This window comes from Aegilops tauschii, chromosome 3, assembly GCF_002575655.3.
Source record: "Aegilops tauschii subsp. strangulata cultivar AL8/78 chromosome 3, Aet v6.0, whole genome shotgun sequence".
Lineage (NCBI taxonomy): Eukaryota > Viridiplantae > Streptophyta > Magnoliopsida > Poales > Poaceae > Aegilops > Aegilops tauschii.
The window spans coordinates 145,724,795-145,733,061 of NC_053037.3; the positions used below are offsets into that span (position 1 = coordinate 145,724,795).

The following is an 8,267-nucleotide window of genomic DNA, read 5'->3' on the forward strand; positions in this document are numbered from 1 at the left end:
ACAGTATAATGCTATATTTTTTGGGCATCATTAAGCAATTCCAACAAAGACGTGAAGAGATACTCACAACCAGGTAGATATTTCTGTGATTTAAATTCCACACTCCTTCAGTACAATTCTGAAATTTGTTCACATTTTTTTCGCAATACATATTTTCATGGAGGACTTCAAAGAGTTTGTTCATGTCATAATGTCTGGCGCTGGGTTGTCGAATGAGGGGGGGGGGGAGCATTGAGCCATTGGGTTAGGCAAGTGTGGTTTCTCTTTTTCACCCGTTGCAACGCACAGACATTTGTGCTAGTTTATTTTTTCTATCCCTAATAATAAAGCACGGATTGACTCCTTGGGTTCACTGTCACAATACGCTTCTTCCTGTGAATTTACGCTTTCAGTTTTTTCACCTATATTATTTTCTACATACCTGACTCCTTGGGTTCACTGTCATAATACGCTTCTTCCTGTGAATTTACGCTTTCAGTTTTTTCACCTATATTATTTTCTACATACCTGAGATGGTACTAATCTATATACATGCCCATACATCAAAACCATCAGGTTCGATGCGTTCCTACCGACTTGGGCCTGCAGGCTGGGTCATTGGCCCAGCTTCAGTGGAACGCGAGAAGTAAAAAAATAAACATGCGGGCGTGAGGAGTCGAACACGCAACCTTCCATCCCATACGATCGACACCAAGTTCAACTTGGCCTAGCTATGTTAGCATATAGTACCACCTCGCCCTCTTAAAAGCACAACCATCAATCTCTACTCCTAATGTCTCAGTTGGTAGTCTCCGTTTCAGGTTTATTTTCGTCCCACCATTTTCGTCCGGTTTTTTCGCTGGTTTTTTCGTCGGTTTTCTCGTCCCTTCCCTGCACGTAGCAAAAAAACAGCCAGCGAGGCTCCCCTCGATCTATGTATTCTATCCTACAATCTCTCAAAGACGCCCCAACCCCCAATACGAGCCGCCGCCAAGATCCAAGACGAGCCGCCGCCGAGATACGAGTCGATCCGCCGCCGCCGAGGACCAAGTGGAGCCGCCGCCGGCGCTGGCCAGGCTCCCCACGATGTGCGCGGGGGGGCGCCGCTCCCGCTCCCGCAGCCGAGCATAGCAGCAGCGGCGGAGCCCCGACACCGGCGAGCTCTCTCTGGCGGAGGAGGGCGGGGGCGAGCTCGCCGTCTCCCTCGCGCTCAACAATCTCTTCTCCCACGCCGTCGCCCGCTTCACGGCCTACTTCGGCCTCATGCCGCCATGCCTCCACTGCTCCCGCATCGACCGGCTCTTCGGCGCGGAGGACGTCCATCAGGCGGCGGGCGAGATCTCCGGGATGGGCCACTGCCTCCACCATCACCGCCTCTTCGTTGCCGCCGCTGCCGACATGTGCGAGGGATGCCTCTCTTCTTCAAAGAACGAGATGAATGAAGGATGCAGAGGAGACAGGCTCCATGGCGTGTTCCTGCTGTAAAGCTCTCGACCTCTCGTACAGGTACACGTTTCTTCTTCACGCGAGTTTGAGAACACACATACTACCGCGAGCCGGAGATCCATCCACCCAGTTATGGATCCATCAGGTACAAGCCACTAGCCACCAGGTAATAGAGATTTCCCCTCTGATTTAGTTGGATTGGGGGAGGCTAGAGAGGCTTGCTTGTTGTTGTGTTTTCTGCGTGAGAGAGCAGAGAGAACTGAGAGATCACATGGATCCAGTGTACAGATGAGCTTTTGGTGTGGGGGTGGTGGAGGTAGCAGGGAGAGGATGGTCACTAGATGGAAGAGTGCAGGGAATGTTGCTCGCTACTGCTACTGCGTGTGCTATTGTGTTATTTTGTAATATTTCTGAACTGTTAGCAATATTGCCGCAGTGAGATGAGCTTATTTTGTAATATATGGTCTTTTCCAGTGCATTGCAAAACTAACTAATAGTTTGTGATCTGACACCCTGGTAACCTCATGATTGGGTGGTGCATGCAGGGCACACCTCCGAGCTAGCCGATGCTTAGTATACCAGTGTTCTGCTGCATCCGGTGCGACCTCAAAGAATACCTTCGTCTAGCTGACCGTTGAGCACCTTAGGGACGACGAGGTGCAGTGCCTGGGGTGTAAGCAGTTCAACTACACGATGAAGTGAGTGAAGGGGTTAAGACGGTTGCGTTGTGCGTGCGCTGCTTGCTTGCTGGTGAGTGTCGCCTCTGTGACTAGGTGTTATTTGTTGTCTATGCCCTCTGTAGTTTAAGGTGTTTGTTCTTTTATGCAATGCTCGCTCGCCCAAAGTATGTATGATCTTTACCATAGTACATTAGCTAGCTATAGGAGATGACATCTTTGTGCTTTTCTTCTTCCTGAACACGCATATGGATGTTTGTGCATTGGAACGGCATGTCTTTCGGATCAACTGTTCCCTGCTCCGACTTCGCCTTTTAATTTGACTGAATATCTACTTACGCTCTCCAAGATTGTTCCTGTGAGTTTCTTTAAAACCTATTTGTGCACCCAGCTAGATCATACAGTTGTTAATATATGGAGTTTTTAGTGGGTCTGTTTATCTCAGGGCTCTGACGCGCCGATTTCATTTAGACAATTTTTAGAGCCAGTATTTACTCCAGGGAATACTCTTTATATTGTTCAATCTCGGTGTAGGTCTAATTTCTCGGAAACAGTTTCAGTCAATGCTGGGCCGAAACCTCTTAAACTCATTAAGTAGCGTTCTTCCTTTGTTGAAATCTCATTTCATTGACGATGTATTGCGCTGCGTGTTGGTTAAGATGAAGCAAGGAGAAACCCATTGACGATGTATTGTGATGCATGTTTCAGTCAACTTGTTGGACAACTGTACACGTATGTGTTTTTTCAAGCCCACTGATTTCAGCCTCTCCGTCTCCTTCAAGCCGGTGAGTAATTAATTGGTTAACTGGACATACTATTTGAGAAGGGACAAGGGAAGAAACCTCAACTATTCCCCTTAGTTCATGTTGTCTCTACAATTTACAATTGTATATGTAGTGCTACCTGAATTAAATTCTGGCAACTAAGCTCATGCAGTGCTTAAGATTAAATGGGATATAATGGAAATGCAGATGAGAAGTTCAGGGATATTCCTGGGAGTGCCTATTATGTGGCTCCGGAGGTGCTGAAGCGGAGATATGGAGCCAATAATTGCATATGGAGTGCTGGAGTTATACTCTACATTCTGCTGTCTGGCATTCCTCCTTTTTGGGCAGCAGGGCAGGTGCGTTCTCTGGCTGGTTATGTCAATCAATTTTGGGGCTGTGATGGATGCAAAGACTGGAAGGTGAATATAGTTATCCTACAGGAACCCTCCCTTGGTATTAATTACCTGAGAATGAGGAAGGTCTATTTGATGTTGTTCTTCAAGGTTCTATTCATTTCTCATTTGATCCCTGGCCATCAATTTCTAATGGGGATAAAGAATTACTCCATCCGTTCTTAAATATAAAACCTTTTAAATATTTTAATATGGACTACATACGAAGCAAAATGAGTGAATCTACACAATAAAAATGTCTATATACATCCATATGTAGTCCCTATTGAATTATCTAAAATAGCTTATATTTAGAAACGGAGGGAGTACAACAAACGGGAGAATCAGACATAACTCTGTTATGTGAGTAGAGAACGTGAGTGCATATGCTTATTGGGGTCGGTCAACATGGTTCAGTTGGCATAACAAGCTCCAACGGACACAACTTTTCATGAATTGAATTGATTGAATGCCCTTAGTAAGTTCTCGATAGAATTACCTCTTCTTACAAGGATGAGAAACTTAAGTGTTTTTCATTTATTTTGTGCAGATCCTCCTATGAAGCATAAATTTCATTGTATCCAAGGAGATATCTAATGCTGAAAACATGAGACTCAAAATGTATAGAGAGTCGGAGACACTGCTAGACTGTCATTTATGGGTGTCTACCAAATTCACTATCAACCACTGTTGTAGGACCGGCGGTATGTTAAAATTTATTTTGGTTTTATTAGTCCATGTAGAGATGCTATGCTCAGCTATTGATTTGACACTTGTGATATCCAATTACACTCCTGTGGCTTGTATGTTGCTCGAAGATGCTCACAAGTCTGGTTGGGAACGTTAACCTTTCTCTTAGGGACCATTATTTGAAACAGTACTCTGTCTACTACTCCCTCCCATGATATAGCTTAAAAATGTTCTTATATTATGGGACGGCGGGAGTATATGCTAAGTTGTGTACTGATGTATAGATATCTGATTTTGTTCATTTTGCATTAGGTTGGGAGGACGTAGACTAAGAGCTATATATGATGATTCTACAAAAGATAATGTACTGGAAGACATGAGAACTTTTAGGATGCTACAGTGTAAAAATATTTGGAAGATGGTATGGTTTGCCGGACCGGAACCAAAGCAAGAACGAGAAGGAGCTTAAGTAGGGCCATGTCGGGGTGTCGCCACAATAGGAAATTGTCGCTGGTGCTAGATACCAGGGGAACCAAAAAATCTTTTTTCTACAAAGGTAACGAACTTTTTGGGTCTAGAGGGACCAAGATGAGCAGGCCATCAACATCCTATTCCTGCTTATCTTTGTTTTCTCTGTATCTGTATTTTTAATCTTGGTTTCAACTGGCGTGTTGAGTGCAATCTTCCGGGTGCAATCCTCAAATATGGGATGTCGTACTAGCCTTAATTCAACATCTGGATTGGCTTATGATGGCATGGAGTTCCATCATTTCGGCTGCTTGCGGCGGGGAGTGTGGCCGGTGCTTGCGGCAGCAGCGAAGCGGCGTGCGCGAGCGCAGTGTAGGCAGTGGCCAAAGGCTCATCGGCCGCTGCGAGTACGCCGTTGGCACCAGGTTCATGACATTGTAAAAAAATCTTGATTCAAGATAAATGAACCCTTTCCTATATACAATCAGCTTTTTATTGAAGGTTGCATTTGATGGTTTATTGGTTCGTCTGTGTTTCTAATTAACTTTATTAATTTTTAGGGTGGAAGAGCTTTTGAATTTAGATGGTAGTCGGAGGAGTGGGCCAGGTACTTAGCAAAAGGTTTAGCTGCTTTTTTAGAACAGAGATGGAGCATGGGTTACCTACAAGATCCAACACAGAACGTGAAGTAGTGTGATTAAGTCCAAGAAGGGAAAAATGCTAGAGAGGGACCAGCCAAAGGGTGAATATCTTGTGCTCTACATACTTACCAATGGCCGCAGTTAACAATTTGGGCCTAATATTGGACATGAACTTAAACAATTTATAGTGTTTTTTAAGGCTGATTGTTGCTATGAAGAATGGAATGGCCATGCTATTGATAGAGAACACTCTCGGAAGTTGGATCTCTCTTTTTGTGCTATTATTGCTGAAATTAAGAGGCTCATTACAAGGAATTGTCAGATTTTGTGTACCTTGTAATAGTGACACGCATGGAGGTGTGAATTGAGTGATATTGATACTATTTAGTAATGGATGGTATATGTTCTTTGGTGGCGAGCGATTTTCTGGTTTAGGATACACCAAGACCGCCAAGAAAGAAAGAAGCCGGAGAGAGTTTGAATTTGTCGCTATTTGATGAAACCAGATGCCATCATGCTTAACAACGTATTTCTGAATTTAAATAACAATTTGATAAATGTGTATATTTCTATTATTTCATGGCAATGCATGGTCATCTGGTGTTTGCCCGTAGCAACGCACGGGCATTCTATCACCGTCTACCATTTTGCCCACAAGAAAAATATAATTATGTACTTGTTTTCTATTTATTGCAGATAATATGCTTGGACTCACAAGTGCATCTAATGCTTCCATATGGAGGTTAGTTTTTTTAGTTCTTTCGTCATTATTCCTCTTTCATGTTCTTGATCCTTGAAGATACTTGCTAGATTTCTAGCTGATATTTTTTGGTAGTATAAGCTCGATGTATATGGCCTGAATATGACCTGATTCAGAGTACATTGTGTTCTGAAGCTTTTTACTGTATGGTTCTCTCTTGAAAGAATTCATGACATTGTTCAATGGGAGAGACCAGTTGTAATCCTGAAATAAATGTCGTACCTATTCAACAGCTGACACAATTGCCACTGAGATCATTATTTTCCTTTTTTTTTTCAGGTTTTCAACATCACAAATTTCATACTAATGGAGTGGAGCTACCAAAATATCTATTGAGGTAAAATCACTATATACATATTGTTTTCCCCCGTTGCGTCAGGCGACACGCATCTGTTGCAAAGAAATAGGCATCACCTGCGTGCTTGCTTTTGTTCGTTTCTAGCCGGCAAGAATCCATCGAGTCTTCCTCTATGTGTGCAACCTTGCCAGCATGGGAATCAATCAAGGTAGGGGCAGCCAACGTTAAGTATGCCGGGATCCAATCTATTAACTCCTCCAGCCAGCTTTGCACTATGTGCACGACGTCCATGCTCGAAAGCACTTTGCAAGTGCACCATGCACGGCTCCACCGGCCTTGCGTCAACAATTCAAATCCTTATCTTATATACTTCCTCTGTCTGAAAAAGCTTGTCCCAAGCTTGTCCCTTAAATGGATGTATCTAGCACTAACTTGGTGCTAGATACATCCATTTGAGGGACAAGCTTTTTCGGACGGAGGGAGTACTACTAGATAGACACGTACTTTTTTATGCAATTCTTAATTTATAGAAGCAGAAGAACTGATTATGTGAATTGAATATATAATCCCATGTGTAGGTGCTATCCAAGTGTTGTGATTATTTAGCACACATAACTTGCAGGGAGATAACTCTACAGTATGAAGACTTTAAAATACGAGTGCGTGTCGTCGGTGTTTTTGAAACCATCTTCCATCACGTCTACTATTTTTGTATTTCATAATAGTAATTGTTCAGCCTTTGACTGACATATGGATGATATTTGTAATATATATCTTTCTTCCATATGACGGTAACATTATGATGAAGGTGGAACCATAGAGAGATGTGTATTTTTAATTGAGATATTTTCAGGAGTACCTTTGTGAAGCTGGTATATCTTTCTTTTACAAGATATGGTTGCACTTGCTTCATCTACATAGGCTGTCTGGAATGCCATGAGGCCGGGATTGGTGTAGGAAATCTTCAAAGCTATTATATTGGTCTCAAGAAACTTGCAATACATCAATGCATTATGATTCTCCATGGTCATGCTTCTCCTGTTCACCTGGAAGTTTATTATTGATGGGAGGGAAGCCACTTCTGCTTTGATGATTTCTTGGAAGTTCAGGTTAAAACACTTTCGCTCTTAAAGTCTGTTTATCAATTCTTTGGATAACCTATTTAATGATTGGTTTTGATTTTCATACAGCTAGGTGAATTTAAAATACAAGTCAGATTATTTGCGAGAGAATTTCATTCCCTAGAATCATTGTCATTCTTGTTGCCTACAAGGTACTTGAAGAAAATACCCGAGACATATTTTAAGGAGTATAATTCAGCACTAAGGCTATTATTACAACGATGGAATCTTTGTTGTGGTAGTTATGTCTCCAAATGCGTCGATCCCTATCGGCTACTGAAGTAAACTTATTTATTTTTTCTGTGTCGATTTCTATTGGCTTACTGATAGCTTATTTATTCTTTTCGAATTTTAATTCCTTGATCTTTGCCTCTGCCCATCTCCATATCACACAGAAGGTGCTCAGTGTAATGCATCATGCAGTGATTCCATGATAGGAATTAGGAACTGCTCATTAACAAAAATGACCTGTAACATTCATGAAAATATTTGGGTTTGGTCATCTACTTTTTTACTGTTTATTTACTCATGAAGATAGCAGATGTTCCTGTTTTTAAATATAGCTATTTGTGCTTCCAGTTGGTAGAGATCAAAGTATTAACTCGCCGATGTAGGGAAAAAGAGCTCTTTTATAGACACTACTAGCAGTGGATACATGGTGAGCCTTTTTGAAATTGTTTCATAGAATAAGGCCCGTATAAGGTCTGGTCTTTTGGGTATACAATCCTTTCTTGAGATGAGCATTGGCAGCTCACATATGTATACAGTAGTATATTTGACAGATGATGATGATCATTGGCAGCTCACATAAGGGCATCTCCAGCCGTTTGAGCCCCCCAGGACAATCGCCGGACCAAAAATGGCACGTCCTGGGGGGCAAAACTCTTCCGCCGGCGCCCCCAAGAATCCGTATCCCCAGCCGTTGGTGTCCTCAGAAGAATTGCGGGGCAAAAAGTGATTAGGTGGCAAGGAAAAAAACGCGTGGGGGAGTAGGATTGGCCGTTTCTTCCGCCGGCGCTCCCAACAGC

General features: G+C 42.7%; 1 long non-coding RNA gene across 5 annotated transcripts; it reads left to right on the forward strand.

Annotated features, from left to right (window-relative positions):
* The first annotated feature begins 893 nt into the window (after positions 1 to 893).
* LOC109756694 (uncharacterized) lies at positions 894 to 7,745 on the forward strand. 5 transcript variants are annotated; one of them, XR_012204496.1, is made up of 11 exons: positions 894 to 1,485; positions 1,971 to 2,175; positions 2,811 to 2,887; positions 3,074 to 3,225; positions 3,812 to 3,965; positions 4,264 to 4,856; positions 4,980 to 5,161; positions 5,757 to 5,802; positions 6,100 to 6,157; positions 7,040 to 7,227; positions 7,309 to 7,745. It is a non-coding gene; the product is annotated as an uncharacterized lncRNA (long non-coding RNA). The 5 variants fall into 5 exon arrangements; XR_012204493.1 differs by having other exon boundaries at positions 914 to 1,485; positions 4,264 to 4,507; positions 6,972 to 7,227; XR_012204497.1 differs by having other exon boundaries at positions 969 to 1,591; positions 4,264 to 4,507; positions 6,972 to 7,227.
* The last annotated feature ends 522 nt before the right edge of the window (positions 7,746 to 8,267 follow it).